The 15443-nt window shown below is 42.6% G+C and overlaps 1 long non-coding RNA gene across 5 annotated transcripts in view; it reads right to left on the reverse strand.

The window, feature by feature from the left end:
• Window positions 1-15443, reverse strand: part of LOC107196234 — a 107609-nt gene that overhangs the window by 56806 nt on the left and 35360 nt on the right. For 4 of the 5 annotated variants that reach the window (XR_001517611.2, XR_003048432.1, XR_003048430.1 and 1 more), the window contains exon 4: window positions 3825-3953. The exons of the other annotated variant lie outside the window; for it this stretch is intronic. This is a non-coding gene — a long non-coding RNA (uncharacterized LOC107196234). The remainder of the gene's footprint in view (window positions 1-3824; window positions 3954-15443) is intronic. 5 annotated transcript variants of the gene reach the window in all.

Here is a 15443-nt window from a genome sequence, read left to right on the forward strand (position 1 = left end):
TTCCCACCTGCAAGCCCTCAGCTTGAGAGGGACCTAGAGTCGTGGGAGGTGTGCAATTCTGACCCTTTGGGAGAATATGAAATCTGGACATTGGCCCTCTCTATTTTTATCAGATAAAAAAATATCTATGGAGCGTACCTTCAGAGTGCATGCCATGTCTCCGAAACCCAGAATCTTAGCAACATCTCCCCATTTCCAAACTTGAAAACGCATGCACACTGCTCACATGTCAGGAGGAATTCTGCCGTTTTGAATTTCTATTTATACCAATGTGGCAATATTATCATTACATGGCATCAGTGTTTCATCACACAATAATATGCATTATTGGCCAATATATCCATGCCTACTTTTAAATGCCTTATCAACATTCTTATGTTATTAAAACACTAAGTGTACAACTTGTTTGAAATAAATGGAGACTTATCCTCACTGATATTCACATCAATCCAAGACTCAAAATGGCATGAGCTGCTAAGTCTTTGGTGAGTGTGGCAGCGATGCTCTAGAGAGCAGTTCAAGAATCTTAAAACTTTCTCATATAATTCCATATTATTTGAAATATATTTCAGAGTGAAATATACATTGTTGACAGTAATTAGAAAGAAGGTGGTAAAAGGGTGTCCTTTATTAGCTGGCTCTTGCTTGTGTCCCAAGTTAAGGAATCAGAAGACCTAGGTTGGTCTTTGCTCTGCCACTTACTAGCTGTGGGACACTGGGCATGTCTCTTGCCTCGTCGAACCTCAATCTTCCCATCTGTAAAATGATGGAGCTGGACCAGCTGATTTTGAAAGGCCTCTCCTACCCCAGAGCCTGTGGTTTCCTAACATTTTCACTCTGCAGATCATGGTGATAGCCGTGTTAATGGTATCACTACCAGCCCTAACTGATTCAAGGCTTAAACTTCTAAAATTGTGTTACTAGACTGGCCTTTATTATTACCTCATTCTCAAATACTTCCATACGCTTTCCTTACCAAGTCACTTTAAAAAAATCAATTTAATTTTTTAAATTAAGTTTATTGGGGTCCAAGTCACTTTTAATTTGAGGTTCCTTTCATAACTTCACCAGTCCAGAGCTTATCTAGACCCATAAAAAGTCACAAGAAATTGACACAATTTACTCCACAGGAAGCCTTTTGTGCCTTTTGTGGGTGGAAAACAATGTCATCTGATGACTAGCTGAAGGAACTTTAAACACTTACTCTAGACAAGAGAAGATACAGCAGCATATGAAAGCTGCTTTTAAGCATGTGAAGAGCTTTCACACTGGCAAAAGATTTGACCTGGCCTGAGTGGCCCAAAGGAGTTTAATCTAGGACCAAGGAGCAGAAGATACTAGTGATGGATTTTGGTGCAGCCTGAAGAACTTTCTAATGGAGCAACCTGAAGATGAAGTAAGCTGTCTTGAGATACAAAGAGCACTCTGTCACTGAAGGTATTCAAGGAAGAGGCTAGACTACTACCCGTAGCGATGCAACCAAAGGTACTTAGCTTAGGCTAGCTGATCTTTCAGTCCCTTTCCAACTCTCTTAAATTTGACAGGCTCATTTCCAGTCCCGCTCCCTCTCCGCCATCCTTTCATTTCCTCCTCTTGCCCTTCACACCTACCCCAAATAGTCAGAAGTCAGACAGGTCATCTAAATTTACCCCTGCTCTCTATCCCCACTGTCCCTGACCTAGTTCAAGGCTCCATTCTTTCTCACTTGGGACTAATGAAACATTTGATGACTGGTATCCCAGCTTCTATCTCTCTCCCTCCATCCAATTTCCAACTTGCTGCCAAAAGAATCTAAAATAAAAAGTTAGTAATATCACTTTCATTCTTAAAACTCTCCAGGGCCCTCCTATCATTTCATAGAAAAAAAAAAATTCTTAGCATGGAATATGTCTTTCGAAGCCTGTTTTTAGCCCATCTTTCCAGCTACACACTATTAGCTTTAGTCAAAATAGACTGCTCACCATTGCCAGAATACCCCAGGGCACACTTGCAATTCGGCTATTTTCCCCACTGCTTAGAGAGCCCGTACCCCTTTTGTCCCCCTGAAAACTTCCCATTTGGCCTCCAGAGTCCAGCACAAGGTTCTGTAGGTTTTTATCACCTCCTCAGATAGAAAGAGTTGCTCCTTTATCTGTGTGATGCTACCATTTTCTAAATACCTCAACACATCTTATTCTGTGGTGATGCATTTGGTGAACTGTGTATGTGGCCACATCTGCAGACATAGAATGCAAATGTGCCCTAAATGAATTCCAGTCTTTTAGATTTAATCTTCAATGTGGCACTGCTGAGTTTGTAAACTATTTAGCTTCTTTAATAATACTTCTCTCTGCTTTGGTCTCAATTCGATTTTTAGATGCTTAGAATGGAAAGGTTTTATTATTATGACTTTTTCTGAGAATTTTAAAACATTAGTTGCCACAGCATCCTGAAGAAAAAGATGTTGTTGTAAAGAAAAATGCAAATGGCTTGCTCATGGAACACAGGGAGTCAGTAGCAGACGAACAGGAGTAATTTGATTTTGCACGGTTAGACAATATAGAATGGAAATAGAAACTAGAAATGCTTTCATCTTTCTAAATGATGAATTCTACATCTTCCTGTTCCAGATTAGGGTCTTACCAGGTCAGGGCAGCAGGCTGAGAGCAGGTGAGAAGTAGAGAGCGATGAAGCTAAAACAGGGTAGTGGAGAGGGCTGGTTCCAGAGAAATGAACAGAAAACAAAAGGTCACGCAAACTGGTGGGCAAAGCTAGCGGGGAAGCCCTGAGACCAGGCAAATGTCTCCATTTATGCTGATGTGTGTACAGACTCACTCTGGGGGGGGTCCCCGGGAAGATGGCTGTAGCAGTTGCCTCTGGAGGAGGGAACTAGGGAACACAGGATCGTCTAGGAGAGGGGAGGCTTACATTTCACTGAATACTTATTTTATTTGCATTTTATCACGTATATCTTATTATACAAAAAAAAATCATATAAAAAGCAGACAAGTCAGCAACTGTGAATAGTGAAAATGTTGAAGGAACAGCACAAGATACTCAGGGGCCAGAAGACCAGCATGGCTGTCCCAACTTAAGCAAACAAAGCAAGGCACGTTGATGTTGACCCTGACCCTGAGGGTAGTGCTGCCCAAATTGCAGGTATCTATATGAATTCTCATTCTACTTTGCTGCCCATTAATTCCAAGCAAGGCTGATCTGGATGACTATAGGTGCAACTGAAAATACCTGGCTGGACAGAAGATAGCAAATTAGCACATAGCTAATTTGATCTCTAGTACGTATTCACTGACTAAGAGACAGAGAACAAACTGGGTTTTCTGGCAGTGTGATGGTTAATTTTATGTGTCAACTTGACTGGGCCATCAGATGACCAGATATGGGATTAAACATTATTTCTGGGTGTGTCTGTGAGGGTGTTTCTGGAAGAGATTAGTATTTGAATTCACAGAGTAAAGCAGATGGCCCACCCCAATATGGGTGGGGTCATCTAAACCACTGAATAGAACGAAAAGGCTGAGGAGGGTTGAATTTGATCTCCCTCTGTGTGACGGAGCAGGGATGTCAATCTTCTCCTGCCTTTGGAGCTCCTGGTTCTCAGGCCCTCAGACTACACCACTGGCATTACCAGGTCTCCAGCTTGCAGATGGCAGATCATGGAACTTCTCCTATTGGCTCGGTTTCTCTGGAGAGCCCTGACTAATATAGGCTGCTCTGCTAATTGGGTCCCTTAGTGCACATTAAGCATATGTTCTTGCAAAAGTTCTGATAACTTTTTCTAAAACTCTATTGTAACAACGGGCATTTAAATCGTGATAGCTACTTACAACCTATATGATGACAATCTCCTCTGAGTGACAGAGACATGGCATGTGACCAGAGTCCAGAAGCTCCAGTAACAGTGTGGTCAAGATCAGCTCTAGAAGCAAATCACGATCACCATCTAGGAAAACACCCTAAAGTAAATGACAGTAAAGGGAAAGGCATCAGTACTGTGTGCTTTGAATACAAAAGTCAATACACTGTGATGGAACATGCTGGGAACTACCATTTTCTCAGCAATTTCTTGGTAGGCACTGCACTTAAAACGACTCTATCAGGTCATGATTGTTATCCCCATTTTTATAGATGACAAAATAAGGCTCAGAGGGATAAAACTAGAAAGTACAAGAGTCCCTTCAAGACCAGTTATGTCTGATTCCAAAGACAATGCACTTTTTGTTCTTAGAACGTGGGATCTAGAAATCGTATCCTGTGCAGTGGAAGCCCATGTGCTGGGTTCACCAGACCAGTCCATCCTCCAGCTGAATCTCTCTGAATGATTTCTGTTGGTAATGAGAGTCACTAGCTGAGCGCTGCCTGGATTCCTGAATTACAGAATATTGTAAAATGGTGTTGCATCAAACCAGTAAGTTCTGAGGGTGGTTTATTACATAGCAAAACTTAACGAGAACACTGTTTTAGTCACCATTATACTCGAGGTGCTGGCACTGTGTCACGCACATAGCTAATTTGACCTCTAGTACGTATTCACTGACTAAAGGAATGAGCGCTAGAGAGAAGAATAGGAGGAAGGGCTAGCAGAGAAAGACAAAGATGACTTGCAAGTGCCAGTTAGGCTTTCTAGTCATTTTTTTCCAGGTGGCCTGGGACCCTTTATTAACTCTGGAGAGGTGAGTATACTTTTCTAAATAACATGGTACCTGCTCTTGGAAACTGAGCAGAGTAGACACCTAATTTCTCCGGGTGGTAGGCGTGTCAGAAAGGAACCACTGAGTCTTTACCCCATGTTCCCTACCATAAATCCCAGCTGTTCAGTGGCTTTCCCTTTATCCCAAGATCTCAGGTTTTTCCAGTTCTCATGATACGGGCCCAGCCAAGTTACAATTAGAATGTTTTTTCTTCTCTTCATTATAAGACCTCTGCACTTTCCTGGAAAGACCAGCTAGAAACTTTAAGCAAGAGAATAATTATCACAATGAATGCACTTCCAAGTTTGGCTTCAGAACCAGACCCCTCTTGCAAACGACACACAGACTATGCCTCCCAGTGGAGATGGATGGACTCTGATTCTAAATGTAACTAGGTTTTACTTCCCTCACCTTTAATTGCCTGAAGTTTAGACAGAAATTCAATCAGTAGACTATTGTTTTCTCCTTCCTGGGAAGCAAGTCACAGCTGAAAGGAGAACTGGGGAAGAACTGGGTGGGGTTAGAAATCTGAATCTTGGCGTGACTCTTATGAATTTTCTTTTCCATTTTACTCACCTCCTTCTGGCTCTGATGTTATCAGTAATTTCCCGAGACAGAGAAAACCCAGATTTCCTCAAAAAGTTCAACTACCTGCCTCAGCAAAATACAAAATGGGGGGAGACTAGCTGCTCCATATAAACTTCCCTCCTGTGTTTGTGTCCAAGGAAACTCACACAAAGGAAACACACTGGCAGACCTCTTTCATGTCTGCCTTCCTCTAGTTGGCTAAGAAGCAAAGTCCGTGGTGATTCTGGGCAGCCCATCCAAAAGCCAGAATGCACAGGACACTCCTGCAGCCGATGAAGAAACCGATGTATCAAAGTAGAGAAAATCAAGCCACTTCTGATATATTCAAAGGCATGAGCTAACCAGTACCAACAAAACAGATGATGAGCTAGCTGTGCAAAGGGCAGAGTGGAAAGCAGAATTACTTCAATTTTCTCATCAAGTCCAGGGTTTTGGCTGCTCAGCATGTTTCCAAATGGTACAAATGTTAAAAGACCAAACCTGGCTTTTTCTACCTAGCAGTGAACTTGGAGTCAAGAAACCTGGCTCTAGTCCTGCCTATGCCGTTGACTGTGTTATCCCACACCAGCCCCTCCCACTCTCTGGGCTTACGTTCCCTCATCTGCAAAATGAAGAGCATGGAGAGACAGTGTTTAAGGACTCTAAATGACAAATGCGGTTGAATAGTGATTATCCAAAACTGGATTCTCATGAGTGTAGCTTCTCTGTGGGTCATTTTGCCTACTTATGGATAGCATCCCTTCCAATTAGTACCTTCTCTGCTTAGTAAAGGCTTTGCTGCCATTTCAATGTCTTCTTTACTTGATATTCACAAATGTCCTTTGAAATCTAAACACTTAGCTACCTGCAACGTTGTAAAGGAAGTCTTAAAGAGCAATGCTTGTATCCTTCTAAGAGAACTAACAGATGAGGGGCATCTATCCAGACGTAAGTACAAAAGCACAACTGCCAAATAATCAGAAGCTCATATTAAATGCCCACTATGTGCCAAGACTTTACATGGATCATTTTAATCCTTACAACAGCAATAAAGACACCAGCAACAGTGTTGATGAGAGCCACGCACTGTGCAGGACACTCTCAAATACATTCTCTTTGAAAACAAACACTGAACAGCACGTAAGTGCACGCCTGCCAGGCCCTGTTCTAAGAGCTTCACATATATTAACTTCAATAGTCGTTCAGACTCCATGAGAGAAGAGGCATTATTAACCTTGCACTACAGACGAGGAAACCAAGACACAGAAAAGTTAAGTAACTTGACCAAGGTCATACAAGTTAATAAATAACAGAGCTAGGAATCAAATCAAGAAAGTCTGCTCCATACAGTCCTTCAAGGGAAATCACATCTATGCCCACAGGGATGCTTTCAGCTGTGGATTAACAGACAAATTAACTTCGAAACTCCATTGGCTTGGCATCAGATGGGTACTAGACTTATCAAGGTGATCACCTCATAAGTTATATAAGTGTCTAATCGTTTGTTGTACATCTGAAACTAACAGTAATTGAAATTACTGTTATGTCAACTATAATTGAAAAATCAATTAAAAACACTATTGGCTGAACACTACAACAGTTTACTTCTCACTCATGGTACATGTTCACGGCAAAGTTGATGAAAGTCTATGCTCCACACAGTTGCTCAGGGGCCCCGACTGATGAAGGCTCCAGCGCAGAAGTGACACAGGCAATTTTCTCTCAGCTCATTGACCAGACTTGATGACACAGCCACACCTAACTATAAGAAGGCTTGGAAGTTAGTCTTTCATGTTCCCAGAGGAGAAAAGCAGATGTCAGGAAACACGAGCAATGTCTGCCACAAGGTACAAGTATCAAAACACCTAAAGTTCAACTCCATACCTAATGAAAGCCAGTATTCTTTTAGCAAAGAAGAAGGAATTGGCTATTGAGTAGGTAGCTAATACTATCCATCATATACTCTGATCTTAAGATGAAGAACCTGAGACTTAGAGAGGTTTACTCATGTACTCAAGTTTACTCAGTAAGAAAGTGGCAGAGCCTGAATTTGAACTCTGGTCTGATTCCAAAGTCTGTACTCTTTTTGCTCTAGCAAATTGCCTCATAAAGGAAGAAAAAAAATGTATGATGGTCCACCACTCAGAATTATCCACAGTGGTCCACAGAGTCAGAAGGAGAGAACCAGAGCTAGAGCTGGCAACTGACCACTGCCTTATCATCTAGAAGTGCAGATGGCAGAAATGGAAGGGGCTCTCAGACAAGAGACGAGACCACCCTTTGCCACCTCAGCACTTTTCAGATATAGAAACTCTGGCCCATCGAGTGAAGCACTTTGTCCAAAAGTACCCAGATGGTGATGAAATAACTCTACTATAGCATTTGTAGCAGCCAGGGTCCTGGCAGGAAACAGAGCACATTCCAAAGGTACAACTGAAGGTGTGGGCAGGGTGAAGGGTACCAATAAGGGACAGTGCAACAGGGAGAAGCTGTTAGCATCCTTAGACCCGAAGTAGTGAGGAGAGCAGAACCTGGTAAAAGCTGAGGCTATCAGAAAGGGACAAGCCAACAGAAAGTGTGGCACAAAGAAGGAGAACACAATCATAGTCAAATGTGACCTGGCTGAGAGGAAGCTAGAGAAATAAATACCCAGACCTCTCTTTCCTCCCAACTCTCTGATCTTCCTCCTTCTTCCACCAATACCTCCCAGTGGCCAAACCCACTGGAAGCCAGAGGACAAGGGAGCCTGGGTGATGCAGTCTGTAGAAGTCAGTCTCCAGGGGCCCGGAACACGGTAAAAATGGGAAAAGAGAAGATCTGAAGTGGGAAACTGAGAATATCCATTATAGCATCTTCCCCCTTTTTTTATTGATTGATTCATTATTTACTATGCTCAGTGTCAGAAAGTGCTAAACACATTTTAATTTCCATCAACATTCAAGTTTGACTTTAAAATTTGGTAGTGAAAGCATGCCACCTATCCAAGTACTAAGCTATTTTTATTTAGAAGATCAAGGGCATATTTTAAGGCCATGTTTAGTTTAACATGAGGTAAAGAAAACTACATTTTAAAAATCCTTCCACAGCCTGACTTCTGGTTAAATATGGCAGAATGACCACATGTAATTATTTCTCTCCTGACACCACATTAAAACAACAGTAAAGGAATTAAGACAAAACAAAAAGAACGAGAGAAAAAAGAGAGAAGAGAGAGAGGTATAAGTCCATACAGACTAAAAAGATAGGAAAGTAGACCTTAGTGGATGAGAACTGTTGACAAATTTTTTGAAGATGAGAAGGTGAATGGAGAAATGTGTATCAATTTAGAAGAATGAAGGAAGCTATAACATAAATGCCTGTAGAAAAAAGGGGCAATGAAAAGTGAGCCAATTAGCTCCCAAAGAATCCTGGGAAGGCTTAGGACTTAGAAATACCGAGGACCGCAAACGTTAGAGTTAGGATACAGGAAAAAAGGAAGTGAATATCTATGGAAGAGCAAGCTCCCACGTTTCCTTCATCTCATGCAGCTAGCCAGGTAATTGTTCGGTCTACTCCTTTTGCTCCCAGGAAACAAGAGATGTATTCTCTGAAGACACTGGATCAGACACACTCAGGACACTGAGAACATCAGGCATAATAGAGGGTGGTGTGAGGAAGATGACAGAAAATAGAGGGATTAAGTGAAAGTCTATATATGGAATGGCCAAGAACCAGCCAGTCTACTACTCCCAACCCCCAAATACCTGCAGGCAGAGTAAAGGAGTCTATCTTTGAATAAGTGAAGGTCACTAGAGGAAATTTCTCTATATACTGGCATTTGGATGCCCTCCAACAAAGGCTGCCCAACCACTCCACAGTAAGGCCCACTAGTTGACAAGCTCTGCCTTTCCATCCAACACTTCCAATCGGCTTTTGAGGGTTCTACTCTTAAATATGAATAGATAGCCAAGGAGCAAAAGACATTTGAGGGAAGCCTCTAATATGAGAGAGGCTGAATCAAACAAACTGGAAAAGGGAGCCCAGAGAAAACAGAGAGGTGTAAGAATAGAAGAAAACCATATGTATATAAAAATTACTGACACTGGGGAAAGCAAAATATTATTTTAACAAGAACGTGTAAGCATAATGCATCGTCTGGGCAGTGGACAGTATTTGTAAAGCTATAATAATATAAACATTAAATACTGATTTTGAAAAAAAAATATGTGATTTACTTATGTTAGGGCAACAAGGGAGGGATGATGGAGGCGGTTATGTGGCAGTCATTAGGGGTGTTCCCAGATATTCTAGGGCATCTCCTTTCAGGTGTACGGTAGGACTGCAATTCCTGGCCTCCTTTCAGATTAAGTATGGCCATGTTTGCTTTCATTAATAAAATGTGAGTAAAACTGACCTGTATCATTACTTGGCAGAAGCTTTGAGAGCCAGTGTGCAAACACCCTATCACTTGCCACAATTGCAGAGATCACAGAATCAGGTGTAGAGATGGAGCTTCCATCAGCCTGGAGGACCAGCATGAGCCAGAAGTCCCCTGCTCACCTATGCTGAACACGTAGCATCAGCAAGAAATAAACTTCTGTTGCGTAAAGCTACTGGTAATTAGGAGTGGTTTGCAGCATAAACTAGCCAAGCTTGACTGATAACGGTCTGTGAGACCGATTCTCATCCACCATCATAAGAAGTCAACAAACAACATCTAAAATAATGAATCAAGCGATAGCAGTATAAACATATAAAATATGAAGGTAAATAGCAATAGCAACAGCTAACAGTTAAAAAGTGGCTGTTCCAATGGAGGCTTAGCAGTGCTGGCCCGATTGTTTTTGTTGTCGGTATCGTTATAAGCCTCATTTAAATATTTTTTGTACTACTACATTGAGAAAAATAACTTTAAACCATTCTATATCTGCATATTCTCATGGCAATCCAATATAAGGAACAAGATACTGGTAGCAGCAGAGTTGTGGTATGCCTGTCCTCTCCAGTCCTCAAGATCCCTAATAAAGAAAAGAGTCTAGCCTACGCTGTTTCTTAATAGAGAAATGCAATTACCACCTGATCCTTGAGACAGGCCCCTCCAGATTAAACACTGACTCTAGACATTTTGTAGGACTTGTACCTCCAGGATCATAATTCCAAAAGCAGCAGCGTTAAAACAAACAAACATTAGAGATGGAGGAATGAATAGAATTTTTATACTAAGTAATCAGGAATACTTAGAACTAGCCTGTCAGAAGGACTTGGAAATTGTATTATAAAACCATGCTAAATTCAAGAAAGTGTGCCTTCCTCCAAGGGCTGAGCAGAAGAAAGGGCTCCTTGGGAGCAACTCTGTCACAATAGGACGCCTGCTCAAATGGACCTTGACACCTCTTTCCAGGGATTTTTCTTCCTTAGAGACTTTGTCTGCTCATGTTTGGAGGAATTTGTGCTGTGCTTCTTTAAACGTGCAATACCTCCTATACGCCAATAACGAATGAGAGAGGAGGGGAGAGCACAAGCCTGAGCGAGCAGCCTAGGAAGGGCTCATGTATCTCACAGCAAAGTAATATAGAGATGAAGCAACACGAATAATGGCCCATGATGAAGCCCATTTTGTTAACCAGAAGAGTGCCACCAAAACAGCAGGAGAAGAAAACTCTAGGGAAAGCTGTGATACCTACTGCCACATCAGTACAACCATGCTCCCTGCTATCACATGGCACCCATTTAGAAGATGGTGTGCTGGGAATAAAAAGAGCATTCGTGGCCTTGGACCAGAGGGTAAACCTACATTTGCCCAATGCATTCCTTAATGGCTCAATCTTCGGCTGCTCTTGCGAGCCTAGTCAGTTGATCATGGCTACTTGTGAAGTGGAATCACAAAAATGAATCAAATTGGTCTTTTATATCTGAATGGATGTGACGTATCCACATTTACTTTTAAATATGGACCTCTGTATGTTCTGGGACATGACAATATCTTAAGAAAATAATGAAACCAAACTATACATTTCTGACTGGGGAGCAGGTGCAAAACTATCCAGCTCTGTTATCCTTCCTTCCTCCAAACCAAATCCTCTCTCCCTGCCCTAAGGTAAAGACACATTCCATACATCTCACACTGATGCAGAGCTCTAGCTCCAAGCCATACTGGATGCTCTAACCCCTGACTCATACAGTCAGGGCTGAGGACCACCGTTTCAGCTCAGATTGCTTTCTTTTCCACCTCCTGCTAAACTGAAGTTCTAAGACTGTCACCAAAATTGTTACCTTGGATCCATCATCTTGATTTCAAGGGATATCAACATCATCTTCTAAAAGCTAAAAATCTCAATTCTTCAAAAATCTGATCCAAATCTACCTTCTGGTCTTTTCTCCAACAGCTTCCTGCCAGCATCCACACCACGCTCCACTATACTACATTACTAGTGATTTCTTGAACAAACCCTGTATTTCTCTGCTCTCAGCTTCTGCTCATGCCAGTGCCCTGACTTGCAGTTTTCTACCCAGCTCTTAGTGCTACAGTTATTCGATGTGTCTCTTTCCCACTAGACGGTGAAACAACCCGAAAGCAGGGGCTGTGCCTTTCTCATCTGTGTATTCCCAGAACCCAGCACATCACCGGGCCCATAAGAATTCAATAAATATGCGTTAAATAAGGTTTAAGAGGCACCATGAAGCATTTGCTGATTTCTTCAAGTAACAAATGGGCCAACTGAAGCATACTACTCCACGTATGGATGCTTCAAAATGGCCAATATCAAGGCTTACATATATAAACAAAAGACCCAAAATAAATAAGTAAATAAAGTAAATAACTAAACTGAGATAATCTCAGATCCTATCTTTAAATAAAGAAAGAAAAAACGTCCATTCTTAAGGTACTACTTCAGAGTGGCCAGAAGGCACACTGGGGCTCATAGAAGTCTTCCAGATCGAAAACGAAAGCACAGCACGTGCTTCCGGCCCTTCATGTGTTCTGAGCCTGTTCTCTGGATAGGATTTTGTTTCTTGCCTGGGCACTGAGAGATCAGAACTGTGGCAGGAGAACATAGCCATGGTTCTTAAGTAATGGATCTTTGATGCTCATTGTGTTGAAATGAGTGCAGAGTAAGTGGAAACAGAACCTACCATCTCCCTCAACACAAAAGGGTGGCCCAGAAGTCTGGGTGACCCACGACAACACTGAAGGGTAGTCCAGGAGTCAACTCAAAGACCAAACAGCAACATTCACTACACCTGCAGGGAAGAAATGCTACGATGGCTGTACCATGTCCCCCATAAATTGGTTTGAGGGCTTAAGCACAATAGATGTCATTAAGAACTTTTAAATTAGATGTAATGTAGATAACCTACGTAGGATAGAGAGCTGGTTACTGTATAGATCAAATGCCACTCTACTTTAGATATCACCAAAAAGTCTGCTGCTATGTCCCTTTAGATATAATTTTACCCCAAAGCTTGGAATTCTGAAAGAAAAGTCATATCTGCAACCCTACATGGAAAGCAGTAAGAGGTAGGGGTAGAAAAAGAAGTGTGGGAGAGAGGGACAGAGGGGTGACAGGAGTCAACAGTGATTTCTATAATTGGACTTGTCTGGCCTTCCCAGAGACCGTTAAGTAAACCCAGCTGCCAGCGGATGGAAGCAGTAGACATTCAAGTCCATTTGCCAGAAGGGCAAGGGCGAATTCTATAGGCAAAGAAAGAAACACCACCCTTGGGTTCTAAAGGGGGACTTGGGCACACTGACTATCAAGAAAACAAAAAGGAGAATATTTTTTAAAAGATACACAGTAGTGCTTCTTTAATGACCACAATATCCTATGATGAAAATAGAAGGTATCTGAAAAATAATCGACAACCTTCCGTATCAGCTTGTAGGGGAAATGGTGGTAATCCTTTTGTTGGCTTCTCCTCAGTCATGTATCGATGACATACAGCAGCTCCGAATTCCTCCCAACAACGATTCAACCTAGGAGTCTATTTCATGCTGGACTACAAAGGAAGAATTGTCAAAAAGCCAGAGCAGCCAGATTTTGCTCATAAATCGGGAAGTTTAGCTGTTTGGTACCACATAGCATTTTATTTCATAGGAGGCTGGCAAATAAATCCCCCTGTGGCTTCTTTGGTTAATGCTTCCTCGAGAGAGGAGGCAGGAACTGTGAGTAGGTTCAACTCTGCGTGAACTGTGAGATACTCACAGCCTCCCATGGATGTGTAACTGAACTGTGGGATAAAGCGTACTATTTCTCATATTTTGCAGCAAAACTTTTTTAGCGAAAATGGGGACTCCAAAGACTTCAATGCCAGGAAAGCAGAAAAAGGAGACTAAGCACAGATCAAGCACAGTGAGGAACTTGGAGGGCCACAAAGCTGTCCTCGGAGAGCTGACTGGCCATCCAAATTACAAAGGTCAACAACCACGGCAAATGCAAGCTGACTATTTCCGATGGTTAAGAAAGACCTGGCAGCATGGGCAATACCGATCACTAGGCAGGTGGCAGTGCCATGTTTCTTCAAGGTTTTATTTGGATTGGACCCTAGCTGGCAACCAGGTAGAGAAACGGAGCCCAGCATCCCCAGGGAAAGGCCTTACAAAGCCTAGGCTGGATGTCAGAGGCCCAGCCAAGCAGGAGAGTCTTAGTGGGTTCCCGGAACATACCCCAGCATCACCCACACTGTGATGTAAAAAGGAAGGCTGGAGAGTAATGAGCCTCCATGGGACTCAAGGGCTCTTCCCAGGGGCACTTAATACTTGCGGTATCAGACTCATTCTCTGTGCCATTTACTGGTGGTATATGTGTGTGGGGGGGCGTGGAGGAAGGGGACTTCTACTATCCTGCCAAGCTTAGTTCTTGATGCTTCAGGTACTGGAAGTCACCGAGTCTTCTGGCTGCAGACCTTTAGGCCCTACCCCTGACTGGGGCGGGGTCAACAGGAGTCTGACAATCTGCTGGCAGGACTGGAATGCGGAGTCTATCTTACCATTGTGCTCTGCCAAGAAGGTCATCAATCCACTGTGCAGGGCATCCAGTGCCATGTAAGGGAATGGAATTCAGCTTTTGATTCAGCAGCTCAGGGCGCAAGCTCACATTATATCAATATCTAAATGATACCAGTAGATAAAATTCTAGCATTCACATTTCAGTGTCAGTGGCCTCAGAGAGAGCTTCAACATATGTACCAGATGGATTCACTCTTTTAGATTTAGTTCCCTTCTCTCAGCAAACTCCTGCAACACCAAAGGAATAATTACGGCTCAGTAGAATATTGCAGAGTGCTAGCCAAAAACTAAAGTCACATCAATTTAAACTAGCAAATATGAGTTTTTGGAAGAGAAAATAATTCTCTTTCCAGAGGCAATTATTTGTCTCTTTGGAAATGTTTGCCAATATAAAATCCCCCTTCCTGGCCTGTGGAACATAAAAAAACATGAATCACAGTAGTGGATCTGCATAGAAGAGGCTGGAAGGCGCCGGGGAGGAAGGGCAGGGCTGGCTTTGTGTGGAGCCTTGTGCATTGCTAAAAGGAGGACAACCTCAATCCAAAACTCATGTGCGGCTGAAGGCTCACTCACAAAGGAAAGAAAGCAACTGGTAGGAAGATCGTCGTTCCTTCATCTGTGCCCCACTTGCCAGATTACAAAGCACTTCTGTATTAATTATCTCATGAGAGCCACCCAACAATATCTCTGTAAGGTAGGCAGAAGACTGTTTGATCCAATTTACACATGGAGAAGCTGAGGTTAGACTGCTGAGCAGCAATCTAATGGCCTTCACTTCAGATGTATTTCTGTCCCACAACCAGGGCATCATCCAGGTGGTGGGGGACACAATGGCATACTTCACCTCGCCATGGGCTACCTTACCCCAACCACACCAGGCATGGCTCTTAATTCACTGAGAAAAACTGCCTGCATCCTAGGTTTGGAGGAAGCTGTTCAAAGCCCTTCACACACACATCCAACTGTCTTCTGCTGGGGGCCAACAGCTAATCTAGTTGAATTGTCATTAGGCAGCAAAAGAGGCACCTTCACAGTACATCTTCTATAGATAAGTCGACAAATGGGTCTCCTTAGTTACTGAAGAGTTTGCTTAAGAGCAGTTCCTTTTGATTCTCTCTTAAAGCAGTAATGGCCACACTACTGCTACTTCCCCACAACTCCAAAGAGCCACCAAGGCACTGGCAGCTGCCTAATACCTCAAG

The sequence above is a fragment of the Pteropus alecto genome, unplaced genomic scaffold, assembly GCF_000325575.1.
Source record: "Pteropus alecto unplaced genomic scaffold, ASM32557v1 scaffold341, whole genome shotgun sequence".
Classification (NCBI taxonomy): domain Eukaryota; kingdom Metazoa; phylum Chordata; class Mammalia; order Chiroptera; family Pteropodidae; genus Pteropus; species Pteropus alecto.